At 50.4% G+C, this 20,334-nt stretch overlaps 1 protein-coding gene across 4 annotated transcripts in view; it reads right to left on the bottom strand.

Annotated features, from left to right (window-relative positions):
* Window positions 1–19,398, bottom strand: part of SULF2 (sulfatase 2) — a 144,603-nt gene extending 125,205 nt beyond the window's left edge. The window contains exon 1 of one of the 4 annotated variants that reach the window (XM_067013513.1): window positions 19,305–19,398. The gene's annotated coding sequence lies outside the window, so the exon portion shown is untranslated. Of the gene's footprint in view, window positions 1–10,129; window positions 10,281–10,616; window positions 10,760–10,815; window positions 11,388–19,304 lie in introns of those variants that run through there. The other 3 variants (XM_059038752.2, XM_059038753.2, XM_059038750.2) reach the window with 3 other exon arrangements.
* Window positions 19,399–20,334: the final 936 nt, after the last annotated feature.

The raw sequence follows: 20,334 nt of genomic DNA, 5'->3' as shown, positions 1-20,334 counted from the left end.
TGAAGCCTGCGCACCTAGAGCCCGTGCTCTGCAACAAGACAAGCCACCGCAGTGAGAAGCCCGCACACAAGAGTAGCCCCTGCTTGCCTTAACTAGAGAAAGCCCGCGCAGCAATGAAGACCCAACGCAGCCAAAAAAACAAAACCAAAAAACTACCACGTGACCCATCAATTCCACTTCTGGGTATTTATCCCAAGGAAATCAAATCACTCGAAAAGCTATCTGCACTGACCCCCCTGCCATGTTCACTGAAGCATTACTTACAGTAGCCAAAATATGGAAACAATCTAAGTGTCCACTGATGGATGAATGGGTAAAGAAAATGTGGGATATGTCTATAATGGATTATTCAGCCATACAAAAGAAGGAACTCTTGCCATTTGCGACAACATGGGTGGACCTTAAGGGCATTGTGGTAAGTGAAATAAATCAGAGAAAGACAAATACTGCATGAACTAAATCTAAAAACAAAAAACAAACCCATAACTGAACTCATAGCTACAGAGAACACATTGGTGGTTGCCAAAGGCGGGGGGTGGGGGATGAGCGAAATGGGCGAAGGTGGTCAAAGATATAAACTTCCAGATATAAAATAAATAAGTCTTGGGGATATAATGTACAGCATGGTGACTACAGTTAACAATACTGTCCCGTATATTTGAAAGCTGCTAAGAGAGTAGATCTTAAAAGTTCTCATCACAAGGAAAAACTGCAACTCTGCGTGGCAAAGGATGTTTAACTATACTTACTGGGTAACCATTTTGCAATGTGTATGTGTATCAAATCAGCACATTGTAATCATTATGTTGTATATCTAAAACGAATACAATGTTACATGTCAATTATATCTCAATTTAAAAAAGCTAAAAAGTATCTACAAATATAAGCAATAATAACTATGACGGCAATAACATCTGCCTTTTGAGGCAATTTCCATGTACCCACACACCGTTCTAGTGTTTCACAGTAACTCTAGGAGGAGTCTACTGGGATTGCCCCCATTTTACAGAAGAGGGATCTCAGGCTCAGAGAGGTCAAGTGACTTGCCCAGCTCCACCCAGCTTCTGAATGGCCAAGCTGGGATCTGAACCAGGAAGTCTGGTTCTGGAGTCTATGCCCTTAACCATTATGACACATGGATTCTCAGGGAGTTACGTTCAATCATCTGTACCATCTTCATCTCCTGCCCTGGTGGAAACCACTGATACCCAGATTAACCCGAGAACTCATCACCCCGTTCACTGGAGAGGCTGGGCCACGCCAACCACAGGCGTTTATTTCACTGGCTGGACTGGGACATTTCAGGAACATGTCAACAGGAGGGTGAGGGGCTTGGGGACAAACTCTGAGGCAGAAACTGTGGGTGCCTCTCCTTCCCGTCATTCCCTGGTCTACAGGACCCCAGTTTTTTCAGGGGGTGGATCTTCCCCGACCCTGGCAACAAACCAGCATTAGTCTAAGCCAGTGGTTCTCAAGGGGCTGAAATCATTCCCCAAAGAGGTGTTTCTCTGGAATTTGTGAGGTTTGGGTTGTCACATGACTGGGGGATGCTTCTGGTGTCTAGTGGGATTGCAGGGATGGTGGATAATGCAATGCTCCATGCAGTGAAGAATCGCCCCATTTCCAGCATGACTTTTGGACATCCCACCAGACATTCACGTAGGTGAAAAAGCTTTTACATTGCCTGACCTTAGACGTAAACTCCGCTTCACATATAAACACCAAAGATTTGTGTGGTTCTACACTATACTGAGCTTTCCAGGAATGCAACCACTAAGTAAACTGAGGGAAGACTGTAGTTTGTTTCATTTGGAAAATTTGGTAAATTGTTCTTTTTTGGAAAATCATATTACTTATGGCCATAGCACTTGTGATTTTCAAGTTGCCAAACCCAAACATCTGTATTCCACTGCATTTGTAGCTGTCAGATTTATGTGATTCTACACTTGTGTGAGCATCTCTGACTGCTTCATTGCACCTTCTAATGTAGTTGTGTCTAAGTGTTCATAGGCTGCAATATATATGCTTAATTATAAATCATTTTCCTTTTTAGGTTTTCTTTAAATTACAGTGAGTGTACTTTATTGATTAAAATATATGTGTAGACAGGTTATATTATCTATGAATTAACTTTAGGTAAACTTGGCAAAATGTTTGTTATAAGAAGAGGGTGTATGACCTACTAATTTGGGGAACCACTAAGCTAAACCGAACATAAAACCCTATTTCCCTTTGTCAGTGTTTGGCTTAGAGGCTAGTACAAAACCCAACCCCAGGCCAATGAAGCTAAAGCGAAGTCTGCTGGGGTGGGGGTGTTCTTGGAAGGATTCTGCTCTCTAATTAAAAGAGAGATGGCAAGGAATCCTGCTCTTTATTCCCATTTTATAGGGGGATGTGATGACCGGAGCTGTGGCAGCCATCTTGAGATCATGAAGCAACAAAGACCATGAAGCTGAGGACAGAGGAACAGGCTAGGAACATCCTGGGTCCTTGATGACATTATTATTATTATTTTTTACCACCAAATTGGCCCTTGGGCTCCCCCGCTTTGGATTCTCATTATGTGAGAATTAAGTGTTGCTACTGCAGAAGCCACTCTCATCCAGGAATTCTATTACTTGCAGTGAACACATCTTGATTCACACTCAAATAATTAGGACTCCAAACCACTAAGACTCTAGTAGGCTTTCCTCCTCTCTGAAATATCAAGGTTAAGTGGCCTGCAATCAGAAGTCTGTGGTCAGTGCCTGTCTCTAGAACAGGCCAGAAATGCTGCTTTTGGATGATCTGATTTTCACCAGAGCATGCACATCTCCCGGACTTTTGTGGCTAAAAACACTCCCCTTTTCTGGCTGCTGAGGTGGGTCAAGTCACCTGCTGGGACCCTGGTCTCCAGCCAATAAGAAAGGCTGTTGGCAGCATTCTTCTCCTAACACATCTGGCTTCCACCTGGCCAAACACATCTCGGGTACTGTTCATGGTCCCCGGGGACGGCCCTGTCCATCAACTCACACACACAAGCCCTGCTCATAACGACTCTGAGTTTGGGATAGAACTTATCCAAGTTTCAAGCAAGGCCCAGGTGTATAAAGCAGTGGATACAGGCCTTTCATAAGATGAAGCTACACGTCAGAGGCCAGGGCCACTGGGCAGCATGTGTTTGGGAATCATATTAAGAGACCGTGGAAAGTTCAGAACAGTGGCAGATGCTGGTTAGAGAAAATTCCACGAAGTCTGGGTCTGGGCTGGAGGAGAAGCTCTGAAGACCATGCGACCAGCTGTTCTACCAAGGAGGCACTGTGCTGCCTGTAAGGCCCAGGATCCCATATGAACTTAAGCAATTTCCCGAGGGCATCTGTTGCAGAGTGATGACTATTTCGCTCTGTCTGCTAATCACTGAGCAATGAGTAGATGGACAAGGTGGGGTGAAGGGGCTCAGCCTGAGCCTTCGGGAATTTCTCACGAGCATCGTAAAGAGGTGAGCATGTGGGATGTGCTAAAAATACTCCTCCAATTGATGCATGACAGGCACTGGAGTGGGGGAGGAGGGAGGAAAGCCCACCAGGGAACAAAATACATTCTCCCTAGATGATCGTGTCCAGTCCCAGGGCTTAAAATAACATGGATGTACTGATGACTCTCAAATTTCACTTGCCAGTACCAAGCAGCTCCAGACTTGTGTATCCAGCACCCAGTGAGCTTTCCGCCACCCGGGTCGAGTGTCATCTCAAACCCCACATTTCCACAACTACGTTCTGGATCGTCCTCCCTCCTCCAAACCTTCTCTCCTCGTCTTCCCTACTTAGGAATCACCATACAGCAAGCTGCCCAGTCATCTTTGACTCCTCGGACCTACAGATATTTGGGGCTGAGTCATTCTTTGTTGTGGGGTTGTCCTGCACATTGTAGGTTGTTTAACAGCATCACTGGCCTCCACCCACTAGATACCAGTAGCATCTCCTCCCTAGTTGTGACAACCAAAACCATCTCCAGACATTGCTAAATGTTTCTTGGGGGCAAAGCTGTCCTTGGTTGAAAACTACAGCTCTTCTCTCATTCTGAGCATCCAATCCACCAGCAAGTTCCACTGGCTTTGCCCCCAAAATATATCTCCAATCCACCCATTTCACTCCATCTCCATTACTACCACCAAAATCCTGGCCAATATCAGCTCACCATCCTCATGTCTCTGCTTCCACCTGCAAAGCATCCCCCTCGTGGTAGCCACTGAGATCTTTTCCAAACACCAATCCTGTCATCCCCTGACTTAAAACTCTCCAGTGGTTTTCCATGTCATTTGAAATAAAATCTAAATTTCTCACCCTGGCCCCCATTTCTCACCAATGACCTCACCAACCCCCCACCCCGCTTACTCACTACCCTTCACCCCACTGGACCTCTCTTTGTGTTTTAAACAGGTGTCTTGAACAGGCCACTCCTCTCCACCTCCAGGCCTTTGCACTGGCTGTTCCTTCTACCTGGAATGCCCTTCCTCTAGATCTTCCCCAGGTTGGCTTATCTCAAAATTTAGGTCCAAACTCAAAAGTCACATCCTCAGAGAGGCCTCCCTTGGCCACCTGCCAAAAGTTGCCCCACCCCCCCACTCCCCATCATTTCCCATCACATCACTATCTTGTTTCCACCGTAGAGCCTGTCACTTTCTGAAAGAGCCGCGGACTCGTTTGCTTGTGTATTATCTGCTTTCTCATCCTCTGGAATGTAATTCCACGAGAGCAGCGTTCTCTCTTGTTCATCCTAACGCTTAACACAGTGCCTGGCACACAATAGCTGCCCAATAAACACGTGTGCACTGACAAACAAAAGGAATGACCTCTTAATCTGTACTGCAGTTTCCAGAACACCTTTACATGCCTGATCTCACTTACAGCATTTCCTCTGCCTGCCGGCTGCCCCTGCATCAGACAGGAGTACAAGATACGCACACTCGAGGGCCCTCTTTCCACCTCTTTGCTGATGCGGAACACACACGCACACGCACACACACACAGGGCACTCTGGTTCCCTTCCAGCAGCCAGGGTCCTCCCTGGGAGTTTGATGCAGCAGGGTCTGGAATTTGAGCTTTTTAACAAATGCCTCCGGACGACTCTCATGGTGGAAGGCTGGGCAAACACTGCCCCACCAGAAATCACAGAATCGTAGAAGTCCCTCGCTGACTGTTTCAAGGACCTGTAGGGACCTGGGCCACTCTTTGCTGGAATGGGTTGAATGCCTTGAGCCGTCATGAGCCTTCCTTCAAACTGTTGGAGCCTAGAAGACACTAGGGTCTGTAGTCCATCCAGGAGGAAGAGTTTCAGAAGAAGAGACCTTCAGGCCCTTACCCCTTAAGAATAAAGGTGTAGAGTCTCTCGCGGGAAATGAGACAGGCTGGGACCTGGGACCCTTTGCTGCAGTGCTGCAGTTCTTACACCTGCTCAAACGTCTCCTCGAGCAACAAAATACAGAGAAACTATAAGGGATTAAAAATAACTGCGTGCGTGCACAGCTGGGGCAAATTCCGGACAACAAGATACAAAGAGACCTAAAAGCTCAACTGCAACTTCTAAGAGCCCGGAGCAAAAACAGGGTACTGTGCATGCCCCCTGCACACACCCCCACCTAAGGGGTGGGCAGACCACCTAAGCCACCGCTGCAGCCCGACCCCTGGACATACCCCTACCTTCACCCCATATAAGGAATCAGCTCACACCACCTGAGGGAGCAAGCTAGCAAGGGAACCTGTTACTTGTTCTTGCTCCCCGCTACAGCAGCAGGGGCCCCAATAAATCCTTACCTGAAAAAATAAAATCACAAAATTCAGGCCAGGTAGTACCTGTCAGACACTAAGGCAGAAAAGTCCAGCCTCCAATGCCTGTTAACCTCCATGGAGGGGCAGGGGAGGCTGCCCACTCAGCAGCTATTTCTGCGGTACCCCCTCGACCAAAGTGGAAGCAGGTCCATCTGGCCATCATGTCTCACATTCCTGTCCCCCCCCCATCATAGGCACTGGCGGTCTGCCTCCCCAGCAGCCGGGCTCCCTTTCCCTGGTGTCCTCTGGGGCCTTGGAGTCTTAGTTGGTCGGCCCCCAGCTCCATGGCGGGGCCTGAGAGCCTGGCCTAAGCCCACGGTCGCTGACTCATTTCCATGGCCAGTGACTGATCTGGAGTGAGCACGTGACATAAAACAGTCTAATCAGAGGGTTGCTTGGGGCTTGGGTGGGCATTACCAGAAGAGAGGATTGTTCTTTTCTGGCGGGCTCTCGAACCAGAGAGGATGAGAGGACAGCTCTTGAGCTCAACTCCTTAATCATGAGAACAGCCAATATTTCCCCAGGGCTTGCCTGTGTCAGATGCCATGTTAAGCCCTTGACACTGACGATCTCATTTTAGCCTTTCCTACCAGCCAGGAGAGAGGCGCTATGATCATCGTCATTTGCTGGATGAGAACACTGAGGCATAGAAAGGTTAAGTAACGTGCCTTGGATCACATAACTGGGCAGGTAGCCACGCAGCCCAGCTCTTGTGACCACGGTGCTAGAGCCTGCCTGCCTCTCAGAGCTGGAGAGAGAAACCAGCCCCGCGGAAGAAAGAGCAGAGATGGAGAGGGACAGGTTCTCAGGCCAAAATCTGAAGCCTGACTCAGCTGCGCCTGAAGGTGTTACCTTAGCATTTTTTGGTCATGAAAGCCAGTAAGTCCCTTTCTCTTCTTAAATTGATTTGAGATTTTTTTCCCCCTACTTTCTGTTGCTTACAAGAGAAAAGGTCCCGGTTACTTCCCAGTCCTTCTTGGAAAGTACCCCTAACTGATAATCCACTTGCGATTTGCACACAGCAGCTGCCCAGTAAACACCAGCAGATGCAGGTGAGGACGGCTCTCGCTTCCCACCCGTTAACCGGCTGGGTCTGTAACCCTGACACCCACCTGCAGCCAGCTGAACGCCACTTCCCCTCTCCTCTCCGAGTGAGGCCTGGTTCCTTAGCAACCACCCCAGTTAGGCAAACACACCATTTATCAGGATGCCAATTAATTATAATGATCTTAATGATCTTTCAATTAGGCAGCACCTTGCATCGGGATCAGGGGCACTGTAGATTCCCCGCCAGGGCCCATCACAAGGAGGTGCATGGAAGGTAGGCCAGGGTGAGGCCTCCCTCACCTGGAGGTCAGCACTGAGAGGAGGCCCTACCTTCCACATCCACTGGTCACACAGGGTCCAGGCCTGAAACAAAGGGCCCTGGACACACACCCCCTCCTCCCCCACCCCTCCAGGGACAGGCCGATGCGACTCCATCACCAACCACAAGAGGGCCACACCTCTTGGAGAATTTTCACCCTCTTGCCATTGTACCTTCACTGGGCACAAACCCTCCCCTCAGATCTCATGGCTTTTGGCTGTCAGTCCGCATGATACATCCCTTTGCATCTTGACTCAGGGAGAGTGTGTGTGTACTTGCAGGGAGAAGGGAACGTGGCCAGGCCATCACATATTTTCCTCAAGGCATCCCTCACCCCCAAAACCAAAATACAAACCCTAGCCTCCCCCAAACATTGGAGGTTTTTGGAGAGAAGGGAGATTACTGAGGGGTTTCTGCCTTTCAAAGTTTGATCGTCTGTGTTGGTTTTTTTTTTTCCCCACTGCGCATCTGTTTCTTCTACACTTGGAATAAAGGCCAAGGAGGGAAGAGAGTACAGTGGGTCAGAGTGGACCCCGGAGGCCCAGGGTCTCGCCAATCCCAGCTGTACCACTGACCAGCTGATGGAAAGTCACGATCCTCTCAGTGTCTTAGTTTCCTCCTCTTTAACACGATGACAATCACAGGACCTACCTCCCAGGGGTTTTCAGCGAATGAAATGAGTTATTATGCCTAAGGATTTAGAACAGTGCTTGGCCCATGAAACACTACGTAAGTGTTAACTATCACATCAAGTCTAGACTAAACCCTTTCTTTTAAATACAAAATGGTCAGAAATGATATTCTTCTGCAGGACAAGGCTTTCAGTCTCTTTCTGAGGGAAGGAAGTCTAAGAACAGATTGGTTGGAGTTGGGCCAGATTCCCTGTCTGGCTAACTCAGGAGACCAGAAGCTGCCCCCTTGAGGCAGGTCCAAACAGATAAAGCGAACATATCCAGGGAAAGGAAGAGGGAAATATTATTCCCAAATCCAAAGGATCTTCAAGAGTGAGGGTGTGCGACTGCACAACAGCTAGGTCCTAGGGATGGCGGCTAAAGGGAGTTGTTGGGCAGGGGACACACACATGTACATACACCACACACAGTCTCACACACAGCCGCATAGTCCTCCTCCAGGCGGAGGCTTTTTACAATTAACTCATCACTCATCCCTCAAGTCTGAAAACTTAACATGTTATTAAGGTTTCAGACAAAGCCATAAATTCAAATAAAAAACCCCAATAAACATACACAAAGCCCAAAGCCCAAACCCACACGGACTCTCAGCCATGACAGCCATGCCGACATCATGCATTTACGTGCATAAACTTGGCCCAAGGAAGATCCTTCATGAGCAAACGTCCAACTGCCATCAGCCAAGCCTGCCACTATCTCCCCTCAAGCTGCTTATGACACTAAATTACACGCCCGGACAGGCTGTTGTGATGGGTTCTCTCCTCCACATGTGGAGCAAGCACAGCTGGGAGAACATCTCTCACCAGGTGAGCGGTCTTCAGTCTGTCCTCCCCACCCCCTTTCTACATGGAATGAATGGCTTTAATTTAATTAAAACCCTCCAGTGGCTCCACAATGGGTAGTGGAGATGCAGCAATAGCAAATCTCCTTCACTATTAACTACAAGATGAGAGTAACTGTTCCTGCTCCGGGGAGAGACACTGGGTGTCCTCCAGGGAAAGCCCATCCTCCCTGCTTCTCTGGCCCCCAGAGAACCTGCCCAAGAGCAGCCTCCCTTCTCTGCGCCAAAGGAAGGGAGAGAGGTACTGTGGGAAAGAGGCAGGGGACAGATGGAGGGGCCCGCGGGAGGGCCTCCCGACATGCACAGATGTGCAAATACCCAGATTCAAAGGTAAGCTAAATGTAATGACTTGGTTAATTAAATATTGACTTTTAACTCAAAAAGTGATTAAAACAAGCTGCAGGAAAGGCTATCCAGAGAGGAGAGGGGGCAGGGAATGATTCAGAACTTTCAGGAATGGCGAAGAGGAGAAGGAAAAAGGGGACCTTCAAAATGAATGTCTGGGCTTGTCCTACTGTGTGCAGGGGCCATGGTCTTCAGTCTCTACACGGGGAGTTGCGGACAGATGTCACTGGGCAAAACTAGGATTTGCGGGTGTCGCCTTTCTGTTTCCCACCCTTAGACCGCATCTCTTTCCCTAGCTGCCCTCAAAGTGAACTGAAAGCTTGTGGTGCTCAGGAACTCGATTCTGTTCATCGCTTTTCTCTGGATCATAACGTAGTGCCGGGCACCAGGAGGTGCTCCATAAAGGCTTGCAGAACGAATGAATGAACTACTATAAAGAATATTTTTAAAAAAAGAAAAAGAAAAAGAAAAAGTACACTCCTAGAAATCGCTGCAGCTTCACTGTCACACTTCCGAAATCCTCGGGCGGCTGGACGGGAGCATCTCTCTACACGGAGATGAGAACTGGTTCCGACCCAGCCTGGGAGGAAACTGGTCTTTATAATCCCATTTGCTTTCAGTATGTGCGAGTTCCCTATCACTCTGAAGATCCGGTCCACTGCTTTCCCGTGTCCTGCCCGGACAAGCCCCACGTGGTCTGGCTTCTAGCCGGTCCGTTGGGTCGGTCTAAACTCAAAGGGCTCAAAAAGGCCATCCCCCTGCGGCCGGCGAGCCTAGGAGCGCTGCCCCCGAGGTCTCCAAGGCTCCGTGAGGCGAGTCGGCGGGTAAGGGGCGCGGTGGAAAGTCCTCGCCCGCTCGCCCAACCCGCCAGAGGGGTCAAAGGGGTCATCCTCCCGCGGCCCGCCGGCGCCGGAGCCACCCTGCAGCCCGTGCTCTGCGTTGGGGCCGGAGCCGGGCGGTGGGGACTGGCCCCAAGCTCACCTGGGAAGCACTCGCGGCCGCGCGCGCCCTGGGGCCGACTCCGGCCGCGGGGAGCCCCCGCCCCGCCCCGCCCACCTGCCCCCCGCGCCCCACTCACCAGCGCGCACGGCCCCGGCGGCCTCACCGGGCGCGGGGCGCCGCCGCCTCTACCGCAGCCCGGCCGGGCCGCAGGGCGCAGGGGAGTCCGCGCCGCTGCTGCTGCTGTTGCTGCCGCTGGCGCCGCCGCCGCTGCATCCCCAGCGAGTGCCGCCGCCGCCGCTCCTCCTCCCCTCCCTCCGCCTCCTCCCGCCTCTCCGCCCTCTGGCTCCGCCGCCGCCGCCCCCCGGCCCCCGCCCCGGCGCGCCGCCCTCGCCAAAGTCCGGGTCCGCGCCCTGGCCGGGCCGCTCTCGCATCGCTCCAGCCTGGCCGGCCGCGCCGCCCTCGCCAGCCCCTTGGCACCGTGCGGCCCGGCCCCCCGACTGCCTGCCGCCCAGCTCCGCGCGGGGGAGGCGAGCGCGCGCCGGGGAGGGGAGCGGCGGGCCGGCAGCCGCGGGGGCCCCCGCCGCGGCGCCCTCCCGGTGCCCCAGCGCGCGCGAGCTCTTTACCTCTGGTTGGAAGGACGGGCGGCCCGGCCGGCCCGGCCCCGCTGTCCCCGGCGTCCGGCCCCGAAGTCTGGCCCCGGACGGCGCAACGGCGGAGAGCGGGGGTCCGGGCAGCCCTCCGCCTCCCGATGCCTCGGGACCCCGCTGGCCGCGCTCCCGGCGCCGAGCGCGCACCCTCGCCGGGCCACAGACGCACACTCACCCGACACACACTCGCTCCAGCTCGCCCTCGGCGGAGAGTTGAAACAGCTGTGGGATTCGCCCAGGAGCTGGAAATGAGGGAGGGACACGGGCCGGAGCCGTGCGTGTGTCGAGACACACACACACGAGGGGGGCATCTCTAATAACTCAAATATTGCAATAAAGTCAGGAGGGCCATCGATCAGGTCCACTTGGCTGGAAGCGAAGAGAAAGAATCCTTGCCTCTTTGCCGCTTTCTTTTTCTCCTCTCTCTGAGCTGGAAGGGGCCAAGCGTTCCTCGGGACGTGCGATAGTCCTGGCCGGGCGCTCCCCTCGTAATGACACGTTAATAAATGTTTTCTTTTATCTGCTTTCACAAGGGTTCGCCCCGGCCTGCAAACACCAGACCGCCTTCGCTGAAAACCCCGCGCTCGCCTCTAACCACACACGTTAGCTTTTGGAGACTCCGGCTCGAGCTCTGGCCCGCGGCTGGATCGCAGGGGGAACTGCCCACGCGCCCAGGAATCTCCCCGAGACATTAACTTGAGCTCACGTGAAAATAGCTGCCGTTGCCCAGAAAAATGGTCCGGGAATAGGAAAGAAAGGAGGAGAAAGTGGCTTCCTCCGAAAGGGGAGGAATTCGACTCAAGGTGGTGCTGTCTACCGCGCTTTCCACTGTCCCCAGAGTCGCAGAAGAGGCCAGAGGGGGACCGGGCTGACAGGGATGGGCAATGAGCCAGCAGAGAACCAACTAGTAGCTGCAGAAGGCACAGCTGAGCTGCTAAGGGAAAAAAGACTCAGCTGTAGATAGTTATACTTGCAGGCAGTAGTAACTGAGGTAAACCTGGTAACACTCTTACGAGGTATTATTATACCAATATTACACAATTGTAAGTGGTGAACCCATGATTTGGACCTAACACATTTGGCTTCAGAGTTATGGTTTTTTTAAATCCCAGGCCATTGTTAGTTTCCAACACAGCGTCTCCTTTCTCTGCCGCAGTCTTCTTTCATGCTAGCTGGGGTTGTCATATTTAGTAAAGAAAAATACAGAAGGTCCATGAGGATATACTTATACTAAAAAATTCATTGTTTATCAGAAATTCAAATTGAGTGTCCTGACTCCTTTGGAGGCTCTAGGCTCTCCCTGCCATAATCTCCCTTAGCTACCCCAGATCAATTTACAGTCTAAGTAAATCAGAAAAACCTGGAACTTGCTTTTCCAAATCAGATTCTGGTGTCCACCTTTTGGGACCACTGAGGTTGCTAATCCTCTGCCCTCTTTTTGCCTTGAATCAAAATGTAAGGCCTGGGCTTCCCTGATGGCGCAGCGGTTGAGAGTCCGCCTGCCGATGCAGGGGACATGGATTCGTGCCCCGGTCCGGGAAGATCCCATGTGCCACGGAGTGGCTGGGCCCGTGAGCCATGGCCGCTGAGCCTGCGCGTCTGGAACCTGTGCTCCTCAACGGGAGAGGCCACAGCAGTGAGAGGCTCGCATACCGAAAAAAAAAAAAAAAAAAAAAAAAAAGTGAGGCTTAGCTCTTCACCATCAGCAGTGAAAAATAGTGGGGACCCCTACCCTTTTGGCCTCATCTTTGCAGAAGGGTCACATTTACTGCAGAACCTCTATTACCGTGCTATCGGGGAGAAGTATAAAGCCGGCTAAGTATGTAATCTTTTTCTTTCTTTCTTTTTTTTTGTTTTGGCCGCACCCTGCAGCATGTGGGATCTTAGTTTCCCCACCAGGGATGGAACCCACGGCTCCTGCATTGGAAGGCAGAGTCTTAACCACTGGACCACCAGAGAAGTCCTAGCTATGTATATAATTTAACATTTTCTGGTAGCTGCCTTGGAAAAAAAAAATAAGAAACAGGTGAAATTAACTTTAATAATAGTTTATTTAACGTAGTATATCCAAAATATTATCACTTCAACATATAATCAATATACAAATTATTAATGAGATATCTTACATTCTTTTTTCTTACTAAGTCTTTGGACTCCAGTATGGATTTTACACTTAACAGCAGCTCTCAATTCAGACCAGCCACATGGGGCTGGGGGACCCCATATTGGACAGTGCCGTTCTAGTAGGTTCTGTGGTCCATGGCTGAGTGTTTTCACCAGGTTACCTCATGTAATCCTCTTCATCTTTCAAGAAAACTGATGTTCAGAAACGTAAAGGGTATTAATCAAGGTCACAAAGTTGACAAACGGGATTTTGACCCACTTGAGGCTGTGCCTGGCTTTGGGACATGTTTTGCCTGTGGCAGCAGTTTTCTAACTGGGACCTCAGAGCCCCATGGGGGTGTCTCAGGGGCCTGGGGTGGAGGAGGGAGGTGAGATCTGCCTTTTGCCTACTTGTTATTTTGGGTTCTGGAGAATATTGCAGAGGTAGAGGGGAATTCCACTGCAAACAAGTTCAAAAAGCCACTGCCTTCCTTCAGGCCTCACATTCATGAGGACTGGTGGGGGATCCCTGGTTGGGGAACTAAGATCCCACATGCCACAGGGTGCGGCCAAAACAAAAAAAAAAAAAAAAAAGAAAAAGAAAACAAGTTACATACATAGCCAGCTTTATACTTCTCCCTGATAGCACGGTAATAGAGGCTCTCCAGCAAATGTGCCCTTCCACAAAGATGAGGCCAAAAGTGTTGGGGGTGGTCCCACCATTTTTCCTTGGTGATGGTGAAGAGGTAAGCCTCACATCTTGATGAACGGCTCTCCCTTCCCTAAATGGGCTGTGCCTGCAGTTTTCTCCTCCATCCTTGTCTCATCAGGGAACCCCAGTAGTGGAGGGGCAGCCCACAATCGCCTTTGTGGGGCTATAGGTGGGGCTGAGATGGTGTCATTGATTATCTTTTTCGGATATTTATTCTTTCCGCTGTTGCTGTTCAAAGACCAAACATGGTGATGTCTGTGACTTGCCCCTTATCTTTTATTAGGAAGGAGATGGATCTTGTGTGTGAGTGCCTCTTTATGTGTGTGTACCCATGCCCGTGTGTGTGTGTGCAACCACGTACGTGTGTCCATTGTAGGCGGATGCTGTGGATGGGGCTTCAGGTCAGACTTTACTCGCCAGCTCAGACACTCAGAGGTCTGCAAAGTGCCCTCTGGCCACGTTCTTTGTCCTATAATTCTCAGCAAACCCATGGTCCTCTCGGTCTGAGGCCTCGGCCTAAGTTTTCCAGGTTTCCTCCAGGCAGGTGGGGACTCCTGGCCCCATTTGGGAGCTCAGGGTCTGCCTGGGAGACATGAGGGGCCTCAAGGGCTCAGATGCCCCCCAGCCTGGGAAGTCACTCAGCCACGACTGGGCGGGGACCTGGGTGGGGCCTCAGTATAAGTCTCAGGTCCTTCCACCTCCTGATTCTGCAGCCCCTGCTGGTCTCCAACCACACCGTCTGGGACAGCCTTTCTCCTCCGTGTCCCTCCCCACCCTGGTGGCACCTCTCGCCGTGATCGTCCTGGTCCTGGTTGGATAATCGGGCTTTTCAGGCTTCTCACGCCACTCCCCACCTCCTTGTTGGTTTAACCTCAGGGTACCTTTCCCTTGACACCCACAACTCCCCTTTCCTCCTCCCGTGTGTTCCCTTTGTGCAGAACGCCCGTCTGGTTCTATCGACCTGGCTCAGCCAGAATGCTCTTCTATTTCAGGGACTCCTACGCAACAATTTTAAAAAAAAATCATTCCTGCTGTGTGTTTATCTCCATCAAGAGGCTGAAACTCAGTCTGATTGTCCAAGCGCTTCCGGCTGCATTTGGGTTGGAGTAGATGGGATTTTATGAGATTGTAAAAATCGAGCTTTTACCTATCTCGAACAAATTTGCATGTCAAGGAGAAACACTGAGAGTAGAAACAGGACCGCAGAAGGGAGGCTTGGGAATGCGAGAGCCTCCGAAGTGGGGCACAGGTGGCTTCAATAATCCACACAAGTTTGGCTGTAACTTGCTTCTACAAAGCCGAAGAGGCGGCAGAGTCACCCCCGGGGGTTGGGATCCACCTTCTCAGCTCCTCAGTGGGGACAGTTTTGCATGGGTTTTCAAATACAAATCCCAGCATCATCCATAACATGGAGAATTTGCGGTTAATTCTGCTGAGTTTTCACTTAGACCCAAGCTGTCTTGTCTGTAGAACTGCAATTGCATTAGAGGAACACTGTTTACATTTCTTGAGATATTGTGATAATGAAAAACAGCACCATCAACCCCCATTAAGCCAAAAGAACATTAATTGTATATTTTATGCTGCCTCCCTGGACTGGCAGCTCACACAGACATGCTTTACTTCAGCAAAACAGGGCTCATCTTTGCCATGAGGTACCCATTTCCCTCCTTAATTACACGTAATTGTATAGTCTAATTTATTCTAACGCCCGACGCCTAAAAGTGCACATTCATGAATCAAGGGTTAGATTGGGAGGTAGGAGAATTATAAACGGGTATAACTGCAGTCTCCTGGGGGCTGCTTATGAGTGATCTCAAAGAGCAATGATGTTTATTCTGAATTATTGCTAATGAAAGACAGGCTGCCTCCAGTTAAGAACACAGATAACAGTGATGATTTGTCTGGTTGCTTAACAATACACCAATAGTTCTCTTTTGGGTAAATGATCAAGAAAGATTAAATACGTGAATTTCATGTAATTTGTGATGGGATGAAACAGACACACAAACAGCGTTAGTCCTTGTGTAACTGTGTATTAAAATGAGTACTGCAGCCCCAGGCAGCCCAGCTGCAGATCTCCGTGGACAAGGCAGAGCTTGTGTATCTCTGGTGGACCATGGTTTTCTAAAGGGGAAAAGCTGGGTCCATTTGACCATAAGTGCAATTCAATTTAGTCTCTCTCTGTGACAGCACACCTCCTTTCCACAATTGCTTTCTAGAAAAATCACTTTTGAACTTTGATTGTAATTAATCAATTTATCAGTTATGATTAATGCTGGTGGCTGATTTAGGAAAAGTGGAATAATGACTCAGCGCTGCCCCAGGGCTGAAGTTCTAACTAACCTGGACTCTGCCCCCACTGGCTGGTGACTCCTTAGCTGATCACCTCGGGTCTCAGTTTCCTCATTTTAAGAATGAGAATAATATTGAGGACATTGCAGGTTTTCATGTGGTCTAAGTGAGATTAACAAAAGTAAATGCGCACACGATGCCTGGCTGGGAGTGTTTGTTGAATCAGAATTGGAAATGTGGGACATGGGTTCGAGCCCTGGCCCAGGAAGATCCCACATGCTGCAGAGCAACTAAGCCTATGCGCCACAACTACTGAGCCTGCGCTCTAGAGCCTGCGAGCCACAGCTATTGAGCCCACATGCCACAACTACTGAAGCCTGTGCACCTAGAGCCCATGCTCTGCAGCAAGAGAAGCCACTGCAATGAGAAGCCTGTGCACTGCAATGAAGAGTAGCCCCCACTCACCACAACTAGAGAAAGCCCACGCCACACACAGCAACAAAGGCCCAACGTAGCCAAAAGTAAATAAATAAATAAATTTATTTTAAAAAAGAGAATCAGAAATGTGCTACCATGGGCCTCTAGAGAGAATCCTCCATCGGCTGCAAAACCTGACTCTGAAAATCCAAGGCAGCTGCTGTGATGCCAAAGCAAACCAGCTCATGCCACTCCCAGGCTTAAAATCCCTTCCGCTTAGATGAAAATCCAAATTCCTGAGCAGGACCACAAGATCTACATGGTCCCAACCCTGGCCACCTACCAACATCTTTCTCTGCTCACTTACTTCTCTCTTTATTATGAAAATTTCAAATGAAAAATTGAAAGAGTAGTACAGTGGATATGCTATACCCACCACCTGGAATCAACAGTTCTTAATACTTTGCCACGTGCCCTGATATGTTGCTGAATGATTTGAAAGGAAGTTGAGGACATCGTGGCAAATCACCGCTTAGGACTTGAGTGGGCATCTCCTAAGAATAAACTGTTCTTTCAGATGACCTCCCCATCATTATCACACCTAAGGAAATGGACAGTAATTCCATAATCACTCCCCAGCTTGCTCACATTAATGGAGCCCCAAGGGCTTCTTTCTCTTTGTTCCTTAAACCTTTGCCTGCCTCAGGGCCTTTGCACTTGCTGTGCCCGCTGCCTGGAATACTCTTTCCCCAGATTTTTCTGTATCATCTCCTCGTAATCATTCAGATCTCAGCTTAAATGTCACCTCCCTGAGAGTTCTCTCCTGTTTCACCTAAAGGTGTTCCCTGATCTCCCTCACTCTCCATCTTCCCTCCCCATTTTATTGTCTTCCTATAGCATGCCACTGTATGAAATTCTGTATTTATTTTGTGTCTGTGACCATGGTCTATTTCCTGCTCCCCACATCCACCCTACACTAGCTGCGGGAGAGCAGGGGCTGTGTCTGGTTTGCTCACTGCTGTAGCTCCAGTGCCTAGAACAGAATCTAGCACACAGTCGATATTCAGTAGATATTTGTTAAATGAAGGAGTGAATATCCCTGTGTGTGATGTTTTCAAACAGAAGAAGTCGTAAATGGAAGCGTTGGGATACTAGTGTCTAGAGACAAATCCATAGGGGCTCAATCACAGTGCTACCACTCACCAGCTCTGTGTTACTACGGGCCTCTGTCCCTTTTTAAACGCCTCTGCCAAATGGGGATGGTGACAATCTTCTCTGCTTCCTAGGGTTGTTGTGAGTTATTAATGAGTTTATCTACAAAGTGCTTCGAACAGTGCCCAGCACATAACAACCAACCTTCCTTGTGCACTTATAAGAGGCCCATGATTTTAAGCTCCATTGGCCACTCACAGGCTTGCCTAGAACCGGTCTCCAAACAGAAAGCCCTGGGGAAAACTTCTTGGGAGGTCCGATGCACCATGGGCCACATGCTGCCCTGTGAGAGACCAGCCAGGTCAACATTTGGCCTGAAAAAAGGCCCTGATTGTTTACAGTGGGCATCTGGGCTGATGGTCCCGGCCCGTGGTTAAATATTTTGACTCTCACCCCTGAGACCAGCCCTTAGAGGCTCACACAGGATGGGGGGCATGGGAACCTGGGGAGGAGGGGACAAAAGGAGACCCCTCTCCCTGCTGGAGGAGAGTGAACCCGGTGGCCTGGGCTCTGACTCAGTGGGGCCCCCCCCCCACCAACTCCCCTCGGGTAGGTAGGCTCTGTTAGGAATTTTACCTTATCACTGGCCTGTACATTTTTAAAAAAAGGATATTCAGTGCTGGATGTCGAACATGCAGGGGAACAGAGGTAAATATATGTTTTTCAGCTAAAGTTGCAATAACAAATGAGTTAGGAAGTCAGGAAAAAACGTGGGTATTTTTTTAAAAAAACACAAACTTTACAGAGGTATAATTCACATACCATAAAATGCATCCATTTTGAGTGTACCACTAAATGGTTTTTAAATCTCCAGGGTTGTGCAACCATCACCATAATCCAGTTCTAGAATTTTCTCATCACCTCTTATAATAAGATCCCTCACGAGCATGGGTCATTTTAAAGCCCTCCAGGTGATTCTAACCTGCAGCCAGGCTGAGAGCCCTGCCCAGGGGTGGGGTCTTAGTAACAAGGGGAGAGTGGCAAAAGGTGGCACAGAGAGTGCTGAGGTACCTGGTTGACACGGAAATAATGAATGTACTTCATTTAAAAGAATGTAAATGAATAGGTATATGTATCACAGAATCACTTTGCTGTACACTTAAAACTAACACAACATTGTAAATCAACTAGACTCCAATATAAAATAAGAATTGTAGAAAATGAATGTAAGTGAACACCTACAGGAGCAGTTTTGGTTTTTTTTTTTTTTTTTTTTTTGCGGTTACGCGGGCCTCACTGTTGGGGCCTCTCCCGTTGCGGAGCACAGGCTCCGGACGCGCAGGCTCAGCGGCCATGGCTCACGGGCCCAGCCGCTCTGCGGCATGTGGGATCTTCCCAGACCGGGGCATGAACCCGCGTCCCCTGCATCAGCAGGCGGATTCTCAACCACTGCGCCACCAGGGAAGCCCCAGGAGCAGTTTTGGTTGTGGGGAGGCTGGGGTGTGTGGGGAGAGGGATGGAGGCTGGCCAGCTGAGACAATTTGGTGGAAGCCCAGACCTTGGTCTAGAAAGGTCCATCTGGGCTGCAGGTAGCGCTGGTGGTGGGGAGTGGAGTGGGGGACACTCCACATTTCCATCTGGAAGGAGAGGCCTGTGCCCACTCCCCAGTCCACACAGCGTACCTCCCCTGGAAGTTAGGAGGGGGGAATGGCGGCTGGGAACGGGGGTGGGTGTGGAGGAGCCTGCAGGACCCCCTGCTTGGCCCAGAGCCAGGCCCACCGGGGTCACTGTTGCCGGGTGGGGGGTGGGGGTGAAGCACCATCCCCGAGGACACACGGGGGGCAAAAAACAGAGGCTAGGAAAGGACCCAGGGGTCCTGCTCTTTCCATCTTGGTGCAGCTCCCTGGGCCGGGGAGGGCTCTGCAGAGCAGCCGGACCAGCTCCGTCCTGCTCAGTGTCGGGGGACCCCCAAAGTGTCCCCTTACCTTCCTTCCATCAGGACCTTGCCCGCCGCTCTGCCCCGAGAAGTGCCTGCTTCTAGTCACAGCACCTTCCCCTGCCCCGGCCAGGCAGAATCTCTGCCACTTGGCACTCAAGTTTATCGACACCCTGTGCGTGCTGCTGGTGACTCATCTGTTTGTGCTGATATCCAGTCATCTGAGGCTCTGGCAGGCGCTAGTGCACACCAGGGCTGGGCTGCCGACCAAGACTACAAGCGGAGACCTCTGTGAAGAGCTCGTTTATCCTCTGTCCTCTTCACCTTGGAGGGAGGACTTAGGAGTATAACACCTGCCATTTAGAGAACACTGTCTGGGCGCGGCTGCAAACAATAGACCCACTTTGGCCAGTTAAAGCAAGGAAGGGATTTGTTGAAAGATATTAAGTGTTCCCAAATCCTCGTGTAGGTTGAGGGGAGGGTCAGTATGCCGTCTGCAAGCTAGGCAGCAGGAAAAGACTTCAACCACACCATGGGAGCTGCTGTGGTAACACACCAAGGCTGCCGTGTCTGTCCTGATGAAATTGGGCCCAGACATGGAAGTCCCAGCCACTGCTGAGGCCCCAGAAGAACTGATAGCCTTGCCATGGTATTTTCTAGAAGCTCAGATCCCTTGGGCACAGCGGCCACTCCACAAAGCTCCATTCTGAATTTTTGTCTCCCACATGTGTGTCTGATTGGTAGAGTGTGGGCCATGTGACCGTATCCCAGCCACACAGAGGTGCGGGAATTGGAGTTTCTGCGGTTGGCTTGGGAAGGCAGGACTCGTTTGTGGGATGTTAGCAAAATGGAGAGAGGGAATTGGATGGCCAAAAAAGACAAACACCTGATCCACCTGTAGCATGCCAGCAGGTGGGCTGAGCACTCAATGCCTCTCATTTAATCCTTCTCCTTATAGTTAGGGAACCAAGGATCAGAGAGGGGAAGTGACTTGTCCAAGGTCTCAGGGAGCTCAGACTCCAGAACTTTTACTAAACTTCCAAAGGCAGGATTAGATGGAAAATGGCACAGAGCTCTCA

The sequence above is a fragment of the Kogia breviceps genome, chromosome 14, assembly GCF_026419965.1.
Source record: "Kogia breviceps isolate mKogBre1 chromosome 14, mKogBre1 haplotype 1, whole genome shotgun sequence".
Taxonomy (NCBI): domain Eukaryota; kingdom Metazoa; phylum Chordata; class Mammalia; order Artiodactyla; family Physeteridae; genus Kogia; species Kogia breviceps.
Note: the sequence above shows the minus strand (reverse complement) of the source record. Positions and strands in the feature narration are given on the sequence as shown.